Source organism: Protopterus annectens, chromosome 5.part1, assembly GCF_019279795.1.
Source record: "Protopterus annectens isolate FY-2018-M chromosome 5.part1, PAN1.0, whole genome shotgun sequence".
NCBI classification, from domain to species: Eukaryota; Metazoa; Chordata; order Ceratodontiformes; family Protopteridae; genus Protopterus; species Protopterus annectens.
The window spans coordinates 32,720,937-32,738,644 of NC_056736.1; positions in this window are offsets into that span (position 1 = coordinate 32,720,937).

The window sequence follows — 17,708 nt, forward strand, 5'->3', positions numbered from 1 at the left end:
TACTATGAAAACACACATTTGCACAGACACATAGTCCACATACATTTCTGTTCTTTTCCAGTAGGGTAGACTGTGGTTGCATTCTTGAAGGTCAGCAAATAACATACAGTTTAACATAGCATATAGTTTTCATACATTTATAAGACAAGCATACAAACCACATTACTATTCACAAATAACATAGAATTATTTAAAAAGTTCCATTTAGCTGGGCTGGCAGCCTTCACAACCTAAACATCAGGTTTAAAAGCAGATGGCTTCCATTAAACGAACAGCAAAATTCAGCCTTTTCTCCCATTAGTAATGGTTTATAGTAAGTAAAGTTGTGAACATCAATTGTTTTTGAGAAACCAATCCTGCATGTTAGGTAGTCTTTTACACACCAGCTAGTTACACCTTACCAGACTTTAACACCTGCCTGAATTCATAGATCATAGAGCTGTATGCCAATCATTGATGCCACAGAGAGAACTATATCTGAAGTATCAAGGAACACATTACATCATCATTCTGTTGCAATAGTTTTGTCTTTATTTTAGGGATCAAATCCATTTAGCCCCATTAGTGTTCACACAAGGATGAGTTTGCATATCATCATCTGTTCAGTAAGCCAAGCCCTATCTATCAGTACTGCCTTCCATGGGCAGAGGCAAGTTCCACCTAAACCTCAGTCGAGGTAGTTAGAGTAATGGATGTTGTGCAGTCTGACATAATAGACTTCATGCATCCTCTGACCAGATGAATGACACACTGGAGCATGCAGTGTAATTGCAGAATGCCTGCTTTGGGAGTGTCAAAATCTACAAGGCTGAAGAGTTGGTATATCATCAGATATAAGCCAAAGCCATGGCTGTGCCAGATCCTGCTCCCGCATTGGTACTACTTATATTGCTCATCAGTGCTGGAGTTGTACTCAGCCACACATGGTTGGCCATATGTCTGTTGTTGTGCATGTAGTCCTGATGAAACTGATCCACCAGACATTGTTCATGTTCAGGAAGCACCCTAACTTCCAGCCAAAGCCATGGAATTAGCAGTGAAAGTCCTGGCAGAGGTAGTTCACATGGGTGGGGAAGGAAATGATGAATCTCTTCCTCTAACCTGCACAGCTCATACTTGTCCAGGAGGCCAGGGCATAGTTCTATCACAAGCTTTGAGGGTGTGTTGTTGCAGACCCACAGCCAGTGTACCTTGGGTTTCCCAAGACACCTCACGCACACAGACAATATTCTTCAAAACTGACTTCTTTACATCTCTTGTTAGTAGCCCTAACAGTGCATATCTGTTCTGATCCTCATCACACACACACACACACACACACACACACACACACACACACACACACACACACACACACACACACACACACCCACACACACACACACACACACACCTTTGGTTTCAGGCTTGCCCTCCTGTATCCCTCCCATCCACTTTGTGCAAGTGATAATGACTTTGTCCTGCACTCTGCCCAATTATGTGACTTAGGATTGCCAATGTCTAATCCACAGAGTGGCTAGTTAAAGATTTCTCAGTCAGCTTCCTGTTCTCATTAAGATCTGTACTAGCTTTCATTCAGTTTTGTCTGTGTAAGTTCAGCAGTGTTATTAGTTGTAGTGCTCCTACTTGTAATGTAGTACTAGTAGTATTAGCATCAGTAGTAATAGTAGTAGTAGCAGTGGTAGTAGTAGAAGTAGTAGTATCAGCATTAGTAGCAGTAGCAGCAGAAGAAACAGCAGCAGTAGTAGTAGTAGCTGCAGCAGTAGTTCTAGTAGTGGTAGTAGTAGTAGTAGTAATAGTAGGAACAGCAGAGTAGTAGCAGCAGAAGCAGTAGTAGTTGTAATGGTAGCATTAGCAGTAGTAGCCATTGTAGTATCAGCATTCGTAGTAGTAGCAGTAGCAGTAGTATTAGTAGTAGTAGTAGTGGCAGTAGCAGTAGTAGCAGAAGTAGCAGCAGCAGCAGTAGTAATAGTAGTAGTAACAGTTGTAGCAGTAGAAATAGCAGTAACAATAGTACAAGTAGTAACAACAGCAGCAGCAGTAGTAGTAGTAGTAGTAGTAGTAGTAGGGCAGCAGTAGTAGTAGCAGTAGAAGCAGTAGTAGTAGTAAAGGTAGTAGTAGCAGTAGTAGTTGTAGTCATAGCTATATAGTATTATTACTTATATATTACTGTTTGCTCAGCCACTTGTGCAGATCATTGCCCTGATCTCTGCTGGGGTTTCTAACTTGGGCTGCTTGTGTAGATGGACACTAGTGAGATAACCATGCGTGTTTTTGGTTATTACCTTCTTTCTATATTTCTAGTGCTGAATTGCAACTCCTTATTTACAGTATGTATTAACTACTTATCTTTTATTTCATAGTTGTAAGGTTCTATAACTATGCTTGATAATTTACCAATGCAGATGATGGTGACATTACCCTACTCTCATTGAGTATTTTTTGATATAGGGCTGTTTTGGATTGATATACTGGTTGCAGATATAATATATGTACTGGGAAAAATGTGTTCCATTTGAAAGCTTCATAGTTTGTTTGGTCTGTCAATTTTGCATTTATCACTCATATTGCTTACTGATGATATTCCTGTATAGCTGATTGATAGTTTGACTTTAATGAAGTACAGTACATAAACATAAAGTAAACATTATCTGTTTATTACAGGTTCATCACTCACCTTTGTTACTACTGCTGACAATGCTGTACTCTGGTGGAGCCTCTGTGTGATGTTCACAGTAGCTAGCCAGTACATGGGTAAATAAAGGCTTGCAAGTTTGCATACATCACTGTTACTGTTTGTGTACTTAGCTGCTTTACCTTTTTTAATTAAGTGGTAAGTTAGTGTGTTGACAGCTGCCTCTTAGCCAGTACCATGGCATATTGTGTGCACCACTTTCTGTCACGATTGTCCCCAGCTGATGGTTCCTCATGTGAACCCTCATCTGTATCCCCTGGCTCTACTTGTGGTGATGGGAGCTGCAGCACTTGTCCTGGGGATCTATGTTGTAATTGTTTCCTGAGTATGATGTTACATAAGATGGTACAGGCAGTCAGTATTTTGGCAGAAGTAGAATTATCAAGCTTCAGGTCCCATCCAGATGTATCTTGACATAAGAAACAGGACTTAAGCAGGCCAAGTGCGCATGCTATGATATTTCTAATCTGTCCACGTGCATTGTTGTAACCTTGTTAAGTGGGGTTGTGTGGGTTTCTCATGGGAATCATGAGCCAAGGTTCCAGTGCATATTCTGCATTCCCCACTAGATGACCTTGTGGAAAGTCCCATCTTGAAAACATTAAGTTCAATTCACAATCGTGCCATATATGGGAGTCATGGAAACTGCCATTCTGACCCGCATGCACATTATAGATGGTACCTTGTACATTACAGACTTCCTGACAGTTGACTAATGATAGCCCATCCTGCTTATGTACCTCCTTCCCATTTGACCGGGTAGAGCTTTTATTGCAGACTTCGCCTCCCAGTACCTCAGGAAAGTGTGCTATGGCATAGAAATTTTGCATTCTGGAAGCTCTCTCCTTTTGGGTATGTGGAAATGATATATGCTACCCTACATGTTCTAGCTTTGCATTGAAATACAGGTGCTGTATTTTTGTGGAAGAAGCTTGTGACACCCCAACTGTGTCTCCTGGGGGTTGCTCCAAAATCAGTATATGTCAGACGACACATACCTCAGTTTCCACTAGCATGGGTTCTCCACAATTCCTATGGGGCCTCAGGTGGAGTGGGCAGATTTTCACTATTTGTTCTATAGTAGCCTTGTCTGTCTTGTAGCTCTCTATAATTTCTATTTCTATTTTGTGTAGTCCATGGTAGGTCAAATGTGGTCAGAACACCCCTTATGTCTTCTTATCTTAATCTTAAGAAGCAGCAATAGCAACACCTTGTATTAGAGACTGTGTCACATACAGCAACCACTAACATATTTCAAAGTTCCTCCTTGGCTGTGTCCTAGCATGTCATAGAATTTAGAGCTAAAGTGAGCTCAACATGTTTTTGATAATTTTATGCATTTTTGAATGACTATTAGCTTCATTAGCATATACTTCAGTTATTTATTCACACATTAGCATATTCAGCCTCCTACACTTGTTTTGTAGACAGCCTCAACATGTACTGCTGTTTGTTGAATTGTAAACCTCTCACCCATAGCAGCTTGTTGTGCAAATGAGCTCAGTGTGACTTATAGGCATTCATGAATCCAGGCCCTAGTATTGTACACAGCCCTAAAGCTGTTATCCTGGCCGATGCAGTGTTACTTCAAGTTCTAAGACTTTACAATGCTTGCTGACATCTTGTAGTTTACTGGATAGTCAACTTTCAATTTTTTATGTAAACTGAAATAATAAATTATAAAATAAAATATCACATGCAAACAATTGTGCATTCAGTGTTTGATACAAATGGCCATGCACAGTCAATAAAGCAGAAAAGGTACAGCAATGACCTTCCTAAAACTAATAAATCATTTACTTCACAAATAACTTTTTTCCTGGACCTAAAGTAAGTTAGATGAATCCAAAGAGGCATAAGACTTACTATATCAGCAGAAAAAATGTTTATTGTCCCAGTTTGTATAGGATATTCATTTACCTTCTGCTGCCTTTGACTGACAGAGGATGCTAGATAGGAAGACAATGATTCTCATACTGTGAAAAATAATGGTCAATGCAGTTATATTAATGCTTCATGCATTTTATGTCTTGAAGTATTGAAATGACATGCATAGCACATACAGAAAACAGGCAAACTAAAGTTTTATTAAAATGCAAATTAGTCATTCCAGGAACAGCATTATTATATCACAAATTACACAAGATTGATAACCAGGATGTTCCTATATTGATTTTTATTTCTTTATGTTAGATGTGCTGGCAGACCAGAAGGACCAGACTACGTCATTATACATGCTATATATACCAAAAACTGATGAGTACTAACAAACAGCCATAACCAGCACTAATGGCAGAAGTGACCTCAGCCTTCCAACATTGAATCCTTTGGTCCAGCTGTAGCATAGAGGAGCAATCCTAACAATCCAGTTTTTAATTGGCACAAGATGCTTGAAAGAATGGGCAGTGTACTTTGCTGTCAATGTCCACTGTCAGCTTGCCCAGTCTGGGGGGAGGGACGGGCCCCATTCCACCTGCAATGCTGACTGTAACAGGATAGAGGTGATTTTGCATGCAACATATAACTCAGCAAAGAACTGTGGTACACGCTATCCAGTGTGAAATGGACAGATGTGTATGATACATGCATGTGTCTCCCTTAAATATCAGTAGTTAAAGAGTGAAAAGCTATCACAGAGTAAGATTAGGTCAGGTTAATTAGAGCTTGTTGTTATGTGTGTGATGGCCTGTTCTTTGAATTTGTTTCTTGCCTCCTAGGGGGAAAAGATTCATGTATGGGCTGTTACCATGGCTGGAAATGAATGGACCACAGGGCTCTTACCTTTGTTAAGAAGGAACAGATTCATTCTTTGGGAATATGTGATGGACTTACTGATGCTCAAAATGAGAAGTTAAAACCAAAATCCTTTCTTCCATTAATAAGTGAACTCACTTACTGCACAGCATATCCTCAAGCAGTGGCAGTATCATAGCTAATGAGGCTTATCAGAGGTGTGGTTAGTGTTACTTATAAAATATTCCCATTCCAACCAGCCTGCTGAAAACATAGGCCCAATTTATACATCCAAGTGCATGATATGCACAGAACTCTCTAGGTTACATTGTAGCACTCTGCATATGAACCTGTAGAAAATATCTCGGTCTCTTCAGTATATGACCATACATGGCACATAGTCCTTTTTACAGTTTAGATGTTACATCTTTTAAGAGCCGCATACTGAAACAAATACAACAATTAATGAAAAGCACTGGTGAATAAATAGACATTATAGATCTTTATGCTTGATGTACTCACAGGCAACATTTACAGAATGCAAGTAGCAAGACATACTGCAGTCAAATTCTGTCTTGGTTCTTTTAGAGTTTAGTTGGAGTTTTGACTGCTAACCAGCATCACATTATATAAACCAAGATAGTATGTTGTGTTTCCTGATTAAAAAAAATACTCTTTTATTAGTAATTCAAATTTGTTGCATTTCCTCTGCTTACTAATTTAACACACAGCATCACTTCTGAGATCATGCACTATTCATTTACTCACAAAGTCAATTCTATAGCAAATAACTCTAGCTATATTTTAGGACAGTGGCAGCAGGACGTCTTAGAGTGCAAGAGAGGGATACAACCATGTTGCTCAGTAATGCATGTGATTAAGGCTTTCATATGGTATATTCAGAAGGAAAGTAAAACACAGAAACTTTGAATGACAAAAGTTAGAGGAAAAAAGGGCTACTGTAACATCTAAACCTTCAATGTGCTTACCAAATGAATACACAGTAGTTCTTATCTGTCACAACCTGCCATATTTTTTGAACAAGAGTGTTGGTTTGTTATTAAAAATCTACAAAAAGCAGCATTGTTATTTCACATGTGTTATCCCTTTCATATGTAACTGTAAATAGGGTTATGGTATTCTAGTGACTAAGATAATACAGTTTTGAGATTAAGGACCCCTCTTTCTGCAGCAGACTTTTATAGTGTTTGTTTGCTGAAAGCTTCAAGGCTATGAATTTAATATTTTATATGATGATGATTCACTATATCCCTTAAATTAGTAATTTTATTTCCATTTTATTTGTTTCTATTCTATATTTTTGAGGAAATTGTCAGTATCACCCTAGATTAACTTCTTCACTAATTTATGCATTCTTTTTAAGATGTATGCTACAGACATAAAATACATGTCTCAGAAGGCTACTTGTTTTGATGAAAAAATACCATGTTATTGAGGTGTGTATGGTTTGCTAAAGACAGTAAAGCATTACCACAAAAGGGAGACAGTATCTCTATGGATTTACCAGCATAAATATTTAAGCATAAGTAAATAATTAAGCAGGAAAAGGAAGCGGCTTATTATAAAACAGAATAAATGATTGATACGAATGTCTGCAAGTGACAAAATCCTATGCAGTTTACAAGGAGACCAAAGTTATTATTGCTGTCATTACTCAAGCATGCAGGTCACTGAATAGCTGTAAGACAGCAAAATACACTTTTGAGAGAAGTAGTGGTTTTCCGTATTTCTCTATGTGGAGATACATCCCACTAAAAGTATTTTATGTATGTGCTATTTGTTTGATTGCCTCTCCCAGAACATCCTCTTTTTTATTTCCACTAGCACAACATGAATGGCCATGCTTTTTCTTTCATCTGCAAAGATAAAGAGCTTGGTACGGACAGAAGTGATTCCTGAATTCAATCTTTAGTAGATGGATCATACTTAAACGGAAGCCATGAAAGAGCCAGTGTACTGTAAAGTTATTACATCACTGAGATTGTTAATAAAATGTCATTCCATTTTGTACTGAAGTATATAGTTTTTCTGATTCAGTCTGAGTAATAACCAAGTTATGTAGCTGGATAAGCCGGATAAAGGTATTAACTGAGATAACTTATTTGTTAATGTCATGACAACAGACTTTAGAAGAAAAGAAAGGTTATATACTTATAGTAGCTATAGAAAGTCAAGGCTACATGCACATTAGCAAAACATTTTGAAGTGTAAGTTGCCACTATGCCCCCTCCCCCCACCCTCCTCAAAAGAAAAGAACACAACGTGGACATTTGACAAGTTTATTATATCCAACAGACATATTACTTTTTCATGAATGATGTCAGTAGTTATAAAATCAGAATTCTGTAACACAGCATTTCACATAACACCAGTTCAAGTAATTCAAACATCTTTGTTGAATGAACCGTGTGGCAGACCACCCATACCAGTCCAACCTGTCCCATTTCAAGCAGAGTGACATATTCACAGAGCCTTTTTGACAAACCTGATCTCTGCAGAAGTGCAGCATTGTAGACAGCTAATTCCCACATTCGCAAAGCTTTGATTGGCCCAGGAAAGTAAAAGGGGAAAAAAATGTGGGAGGCCGTACAGCAACTGATGGCAGGGTTGCCATTCAGAGAAGCCTGTCTCCACTCCCACCTACTTTCAAGGCTTGAAATAAAATGAAACCATTCAAAACATTAACGCAAGAAAAAAGGTCATCACTATAACTTATGTTCAATGCCCTAATGATAAGTCAAGTACAGTAACCCATAAGAACCTGGCTTGGGGCTGGCAAAACCTGCAAAAAAGAGGATAGGTCAAGAATGTATAGGTCCCATCCTGTGTTGGAGAGGTGAACAAAATCCTCCTGTTACCAAATGGATCATTGTATGCAAAGTCCCAATGGCAGATGACTTCAAAAAGCAACTGTGGAGCACCAAAACTGAGCTTATTTTCCAAAAATGTATGAGCCGTCTCTAAATGCACAGGCCTGTGTGTCCCATCTCAATATAACCTTTACACTATAACAAACAGGGCAACCAGAAAGCTAGGGAATTATTGTTAAATGATAACTAAATATCTCAAAATAGTGGAAAGTAACCTGGTTTTAGGGACCTTGTCACTATCATTACCTCTTAAATGAATAACTATAACATGAAAATGACTTAATTCACTGAGAATCTGTTGAAATATTGGCAAACATTGGTCCCAGACCATGCCATCAAAACCTTCCCAAATTATATCCTGGTTGTGAGGATACAGACCCAAGAGTGAGCCTCCTCAATGAACTTTCACTCTGCTCAGTGCCCAGTAAACAAAAGGATATCCGATAATCAACACACATAGATTACCTGTAATAAAACTAATGCAATCAGACATGAATAAAATAAAAGGTCCTACAAGTTAAAAATATCATTCTATATAATGCAAGACAAAAAGGCTCATGAAGACCATCTGTTTTCCCACTTGCTAAGTCCGACTCACTGACCTGCCGTAGCTAAAATAGGTAGCCCAGACCATAAGAAAAGAATGAAAGCAGTAACACTTACATGGCAGGCCACGGTGAGCTAATGCTTTGTGCAAGCAGGTATTTAAGGCCTTGGATATTAACGGTAATCCATTCCAGAAAAGGAAGAGTGTGCTATCAACAGTGAGAGGACAGGAAAGCTTTTGCAAAGTAATAATCTGACGACAGAGTCAAAGCAAAAAGGTTGTTTATCTAAAATCACCTGGTGAGCTACACCTGTTTGATCTGTTCTAGATAGAGCAACCTGCACTGAAACAGCTTCAGCAATAATGGAAACCTGACTCAATTTTAGGGTTCTCAACAACTCACTAATGGAAAAAGCTCCTGTATAGATCCATATGAAAAGTACCACACAAAATCCATAAATATGATAGTTATTTGAGGTTGCCTGTACACCTCCCTGGTTTGATCTCAACAGAGGTTTAGAAATTGGTCATTGTATATCAGTAACTACTCCCTTGTGCCTATCTCAACCTTTTAATAACCCATTCACCTGCACATGTTTAGTAATATCCCAAAATCCAGAAACTTTTACAAACAGACTGAATGTAGCTCAGTGCATCTCAACAGTTCTAGGTGTTGCACTTGTTAGCCAATAGGATGTTAAATATTATACAATGACTGGCCATTAGCATTCAGAAATGTGCACGCTGATTGGTCAGCCCAGCCATTGTGTCATTGTAAAATCCAGCATATACCAACAGAAAAATGTCCCGTCGCATGGAGTTTCTTTTATTAATATATGCAACAGTTCATGTCAAGAAGAATGAAATCTGAAATCCAGGGAGTTTATAGTTACAAGAGACGTGGCAGAAATACAAGGAAAATCAGGTACATTATGCAAAACTAAAGAAACATACCTGATTTTTCCTTGTATTTCTGCTCCATCTCTCTCATAATTCCGAATTGTCTAGATTTCAAACTTTTTTATCTTTTTCTTTATTTATTATTATTATTTTTTTTAATAGATAAATCAGTGGAGCTCCTTTCTCTGTTGCTTCCTTTCCATACCACTTACATACTGTGTAAGCATGGGGACATAAGTCCCATACACATGTGTAGTACGTCAAAAAAGCAACAGGATAGCTAAAGAAAGTGAAGAACAACACAGAGACATTATACAAAGACATTATTTAAGAAAAGTAAGCATGATTTTTTTCTTAAATAATGTCATTGTATAATAGAAATAACCTATGGCTGGGTGTGGGTAATGCTGGATTTCCCCACTGTTGGTTTTGCTTAGTTACAAGGGTGAAGCCACACCAACTGTGGGAAAATAAAGCATTACTCACTCCCACCCATGGGTTATTGCTATAATAAACAATAAGGTGAGATGCCCACACTCTCTCTTCCTTTGGGGGATCATGTGAACACAAAAAAGGGACTTCATGGTAGCCCCATATGGTCTCCTGGTATTCAGAGCCTAGGAATTCCACCAAATATATTGTGCTATTCTTGTCCAATTGTCTACAGATCAGCTAGAATCTGAGTGGGCATTCAGTGTTGCCAGCATTGTCCTTAATGCATCATCTGATGCGTTATCTGATGAAGAGTACTGTAGCTTTGCATTCTGTTGCTAATACTATCATTTACCAACACTTCTTGTGGGAAAGAGAGGTTGTGAATTAACTGATACTCATCCTCCTGCTTGTTTGAGGCAAACCAAATGGACAGAGACTCAAATGAGGATGTCTAAAAGGAGCCTGTTATTCTCCATTTGGGAATCTCTGTGTTGAAGAATCCCATTACTAGTCTTTCCTTGCCTAGTGCTGACATTACATTTCTACAAACAGTAACCTGGGGACACACATGATTTAATGGGAAAAAAATGAAATTAAACCTTGGAATATCTTTCAAGCACTTGCTTATCTTGGTAGTCCTTTAATGAATGCACTAAAATAAAAGGTGTAATAAGAGATTGATTTACAAAAATATCAGAAACCAGGAAAGGAATTGTTTCCCTTAAAACCTTAAAAGGTAGCCTTAACTCTTTCTAGTAGAGTTTCTGGTATGCTACCTTGCTTAGCCTTTTATATATTAACAACACCACAGCCTGAAGTATCATCCTTAAACCCACATTTCAGTTTTGTTTTCATCCTGTGTGATGCTGCTTTTATATATAGGTACTGTTCATTTTTGCTCACACGGTAGTCACTTGTCCATGATTTACACACATACACACACACACACACATATATATATATATATATATATATATATATATATATATATATATATATATATATATATATACATATATAACCAGAAAACAAGTGGAAAAAGCTGAAGTCCACAAACACCAATAATCCAGAAAAACTCCAGTTGCTTTCCAGGGTCAATAAAGGCTACCTCATTCCGATATCAAATACGTTTATTAAACTTAAAACAACAAAAAATAGCAGCACAGCGATAACTTTTACATCAATGGACTTAGCGCTTTCATTTCCTTAGTCTGGAAACATCATCAGAGTCAAACACTTCTTCTGAACATTCCCTTTATATATACCCAACACCAACATCATTGGTTAAAATTAATTGACTTCCTGTTTTTAAAAAACTCATAAATGTATATTACTAAAAATGTCAGCATTTTCCTATAGAAAAAACATGTATATCTTAAAACAAGCATTAAAATATATCTTAAATATGTTTACCTAAAAACATTTTTCTGACCCATATAAATATATTGACCTACACAACTATACACTTAAACAATACAACTAAAATAAGTTAATGCAAAAACAATATACTGTAGTTAACTAAATATAAAGCTTAATATATAACTTAACAATATTATTAATACTATTAATAATTACTTGTCCTGATTTTAAGAGCTGGCAGTAATGAAATATGGTCATTGAGCCCTGGTGGGTTACAAACATCCAGTTGTAATATCATATTAATATTTGTATTTTCTAATTCTAAAAACTCCTGATTGTATACAAAGGGGCACTGTAGACATCTACCACATTTGTATGTATCTACCTTACTCCTGTTTCCATTTTCCTGTCCTTTTTCAAATATTTCGTTTATATTTCGATTCTTCCTATATCCAAATTTCAAATTTTTGGGAAATACTTTCAACCTATTTGACATCCCTTAAAACAAAGCCCAGTTTTTATGTATTAATATGATATTTTATCCAAAGGGATATTATAATTGTCAGTCTAGGGGTATTATATGTTTGGCAAATTGTATAACATGTGGATCATCCTATATAGGCAAGACGGAACGGAGCCTGAGACAAAGAGTGTATGAACACATGTACTTTATTAATAGAAAGAAAGAAACTAAAGCCCTCTCTAGACATACTGTTATATGCCCTCAAGCTGATTTTAAGTTTTGGGTCATTGAGCAGCTTAAAATGAATGAAAGAGGTGGGGATTGGGAAACAAAATTAGAGTTCAGAGAGCTAATTTGGCAATTACAACTGGACGTTTGTAACCCACAGGGCTCAATGACCATATTTCATTACTGCCAGCTTTTAAAATCAGAGCAAGTAATTATTAATAGTGTTAATAATATTGTTAAGTTATATATTAAGCTTTATATTTAGTTAACTACAGTATATTGTTTTTTGTATTAACTTATTTTAGTTGTATTGTTTAGGCGTATAGTTGTGCAGGTCAATATATTTATATGGGTCAGAAAAATGTTTTTAAGTAAACATATTTAAGATATTTAAAATATATTTTAATGCTCGTTTTAAGATATAGGGCAGGATTCACGAAGCCTCCATGTAAGAGTTACAAGGTTTACACGGAGGCTGCAGTTAAACGGTGTGACGTCAGCATGTCATGCATATGCATGAGGGCATGCTGAATCACACCTAAGGCTAATACGGTCCATATAAGACAGTAGGGGGCGTGTCTGTAGGGCGAGCCCTGCAAATGGACACACCCCCAGAAGAGTAAATGTCCGAAAGTAAACGCCCACGACAGAGTCCGTGGAAATGTGAATAAACACAACACAACACATGCCCCCAGAGACTATGAACATAAAATGTATAAATGAACATCTTATATTTTTTTTTATAAGTTGTAAAGATGTTTACCCTTGAGTGCGCTCATTTGCGCGGGCATGCCCGGTGCTTAGTCACAGTTAGCAGTCAGTGGAAAAGCATATAAAAACTAAATATGCAAAGTAAGCCGAGAAGCAATAGTGTAGCGGTAGAGACGCTGGCTGAAGAGCAGGCAGTCATGGTTCGAGCCCCCACAACATCAATTTTTATTTTTAGTGAAATAAGCACAAAACAATTCTCTGACATATATGTACATATATAAAATTATATTTTATGTAAAATGTAATGAAATGGGCCATGTATTTTGAAGAAATGTGAGATAATAAAAAAAAAAAAATGTCAGATGTGCCTATAGCTGAGCCACAGTGTAACAAGTTGAGGATATCTGCCTGTAGGTGAGCATTGTTTTAACAGGTGTAAGATGAGTGCCCATAGGTGAGCAGTGTTGCAACAGGTGTAAAATGAGTGCCGTACGTGAGCAGTGGTTTAAAAGGTGTAAAATTAGTGCCCGGGGTTGAGCAGTGTTTTAACACGCTGAAACTGTGTGCCTGTAGCTGAGTTGAGCGTAATATGCGTGCTGACAGCCAAACCATGCGTAAACCAGCGTGATCCGTTTGCGCGGAGCTGCGCACCGCGCCAACAAGCTAACCGACAGGCAACATTGAGCAAGCTGTATCAAAACTGCCTTTACACAGACACACCTCCTAGCCTGTGTAGACAGTCATAAAATATAAAAAGCAATGGCCAGGTTCGAACCCAGGATACCATGCACCATAGTCAAAGTACTGAACCACTAAGCCATGACAGTTGCACTTAGAAATGCAGTAATAGCATATATATAGGAATGAATAGAAAGAGGAGCATGACAAAGCAGGTTTTGTGAAGCTGATACAATTCCAAAATGGCCAATCACAGATAAGTGCAGGAAAAACGGCATATATAAGCCCCATAGGCGGGAATACACAGCATAACCAATTGTGGAACCGACTTGCAGCCAGGATGTCAGGTGTAGGAGAGGGTAGTTGCTTCCGAGCACAGAGGTGTGGCATTGAGGAGTCCAAATATATGGTTTGGCTCCTCGTCCATAATCATGAGGCCCAACTCATGCAGGGCCAGGTCCTGTGGGGAGCATATAGGGCTGAGGCATGGGACCGGTTGGCACATGATCTCACCAGTGCCACAGGAATACCAATGACTGGTGAGCAGGTCCATCACCACCATGCGGACCTTAAGAGATGGAAGCAGGACCAACTGAACCGTTGGATCCAGGAGGCCCGGCAAACGCCCAACGCCTCACTACTGAGTAAGTTCCATGTAATTATGTATGTAAGAAATTAACCTAGCTGATATTATGGAGATGTGTATTCCAATATTACATCATTTATATTACAGCTGCAGGTGTCCGTTCTGCGAACCGTCGAGCCTATTGCGATAGGCTGGTGTGGTTGCGCCACCAGGCAGATCAGTAATTCTCTCCCTGTAAATGTAAATAAATATATAAGTATGACAGTTAGCAAAAGAGTGCAGTGTAGTCACTAATTAATAAAATGTGCAAGTAACAGTGTAAGAGAGTTTGCAAATATTGCTTGATTACAAAAGTGAGATGCAGCCTGTAATCCAAACATAAAAATGAAACAAGTCTGAAATAAAGATGTCCCTCCTGTAATATAATGGTACATAACCTGCAGCAGGCTGAAAAGTACAGCTGCAGAAGCTGAGTAAAACACGTGTGAAAAATATTCCTGTTGAAATTTTGAAACATGACATAAGTGAGACTGTTGGAAAGGATTGTTATAACTAAAGGTAAAACATGTCAATAAAGCCTAGAATTAAGTACCATCCTGAAATGTAAAAATAAAACAAGTGAGAGACTGTGAGAAAGAGGTATGAATCCACCAATAAAGTAGTAATAACACCTGAATAAAGTATACTGTAGTCAGTACAGAATGAAATTAATGTGACAAGCAGAACCAAACAGCAACATGTGTTGAAAACAGAACTGAAGCTGGAATGTGTGTCCCAAACTCTGGATATGTTGCTCTCAGTCTGCAATATGCAGATAGTATGGTTGTCTGTAATACCAAACATCCACAGTTGTCTATAGCCATATAAAGCAAATGTAGCAGGATGATGTAGCTGAACAGAGCCAGATATAAATGTGTATGAATAAATATGAAATGTATATTGATGTAGCAGTAACATTCCTATCACCAACCTGAAGTAGTTATCGCATAGGAAACTGTAGGCAGACCTGTAGTGTGTATATATCTGCAGCTAGTAGAAATGTACAGCATATGTATAGGTATTTGAAGTTGTTAATTAAATATTTCTTCACCCTACCCTATAACCACAAATAATCCATTCCACCTGAAATGGGTATGTGCAATCACAATTAACACCCCTGGACATTTGTCCTGTTGGTTCATACATATTTGCATCTACGTTGATGCATCTGTCCTGTTCATACATCCAAACCTGATGGCCTGTTGCCATCAATCAACCCTGCATGTTGTTGGAATGTGTATTGCTGTTCAAATTATGCATGCGTTATGCTTGCTGTTCAATGGCTTGAATTTATGGGTGTTTGGTTAATGGGAATACTAATGCATGCTATTACAACTAATTGTGAATGGTATTGTACGTTACTAACCCAAACTGTCATAACATAATGCAAAACATAGGACGACAGAGAAGGCGGGTTCCAGCGGACCCACCTCTCCCACCTCAGCTGGCGAGTGGACCTGGCAGTAGTGCCCAGGCCAGACCCACCTCCGGTGGCCCTGTGTGGGTGGAAGCACTGCAGGGGATGGGGCTCGTCCCCCCTCTGCAAGCGTGGCCAGAGGAGAATATCCACTCACCCTCCATAGTGTCCGGACTGTGGTGCATAGTGAGATCCGGCACGCTGTGCTTGGGCCCCTACGCCAGCTTGAGGCATGGGTGGCACAACTCACGGGCGTGCCTGCTGCCCGGCCTACACAGCCCCCAGCACAGCCCCGTCCTGGGCAGTGAAGGCACAGTGGCAACTGCCCATGGGTGGGGATCTCAGTTCCACTGTTGCCATCTGTGGGCTCATGGTCTCGAGATATTCAAACATCCGTCCCCGTCAATTGTGTAACCCCCCCACATGTGTCATACACCGCCCCTGTATGTGTCTTGTTTGTCTTGTCTGTTAACCTCCCCAACCTACCTCCCCAGCTATACTGACTTTCTGTACCTGACAAACCACTCTCACCTGAAAAAAAAAAAAAAAGGGCACTCTGTACCCACAAAAAATTATGCCCCATACATAGCTGCCCATTTTGCACACATGTCTGCTGGACATGTAAACTGGCAATTACAATTGGCTGTACAACAAGTATTATTGATGTCCTTACACCTCTCTCAGGGGTGGAAGGTTTCAAATTTCACACCAAATTACAAACATATGCACAGCTGTTGCTGACGAAGAAATGGGCAGCTATGGGCCTTTCCTACATCCCTCCTGCAAAACCTGAGCTTGTTTTCCTACTGTCCTACCCTCTTTGTGTCCCATTTTTCACCACTTTCCTATCTCCCCATTTTTTTTTCTTTCAAAGACAATAGCGTGGGTGTGCGCGAGAGTAAGCACTTGTAAACAGTAGTAAGTGGGTGTGCACGAAGCTAAGCGGCAGTGCGCATGCGTGACCTCCGCGCAAACCAGCGCTAACCAGCTTACAACTGCTTAAAAGTGCCTTAGTCACTCTGAATGACAAGGCCTGTAGTTTTCTCAGCAGCAAAATAAAATACCTCCCTCAGTCTCAAACCCAGGACCTTGGAAACACTAGAATGCATGACTTACCACTAAGCCATGAGTGCTATACAAGAATAGTGTGCTGAAAGAAATATACCATAAAATAGTAGGAATTAATGTAAAGGGAATATACAAGTCTAGTACACAAAGCATGTCATGTATATTTACTGTCAAATCTAGTGGATTTGTAAAATAGTACTGTGTGCTGAGAAACAGTCATGCTAGTTGGTAGCTACTAGGTAATAATGTCACAGTAGCATCTGGCAAGCCACACACATACTCAGAGCAGGATAAACACTGCCATAGTTGAATAGTTAAGAGTTCAGATATAGCAACTGTGACTTAGTTACAGGGATGTCCCTGATGTGAAAACAAATGTCAACTGTGCCCCACTGACACCCTGCCAAATGTACTAACAGTAGGCAGAAATGTGTAACTACACATGCAATGGTAACTATGACTGACTGAAGGTATGCACCACCTGCACAGCACAAATGGTGTACTAATGCATATGCTTGAAATAACCCACAGTCACAACTGCAGAGTATCAGAATATGTCACTGGAGTAACCCACTGCTATGTACCATTCCATGAGGCTGATAAAAGATGCACCGGAGAGTATCTGAGGCCTGCTCAGCAACATGATCAAATACCCCTGTAAGTGTCAAGGCCCACACCAAGGCCAGACCATACTGCATGCAGAAACACCCTACCACAACAAACACATAGGGAATTGCTGGCCAAACAGATTTAGCAAGCATTACAAGCTGTGAATGTAAATGGAAAATAGGAAAGCCATAGCAACACATAACAGGAAAGACACCTAGCAGGCATACAAGGAGTGAATGCAAAGGCCAAATACTGAAGCCATAGCAACAGATTGCAAGAGCCACTGCTTTATACCAGTTACACCACAATCCCCACAGGAAAGCACACACATCCATATACACAGTATTAC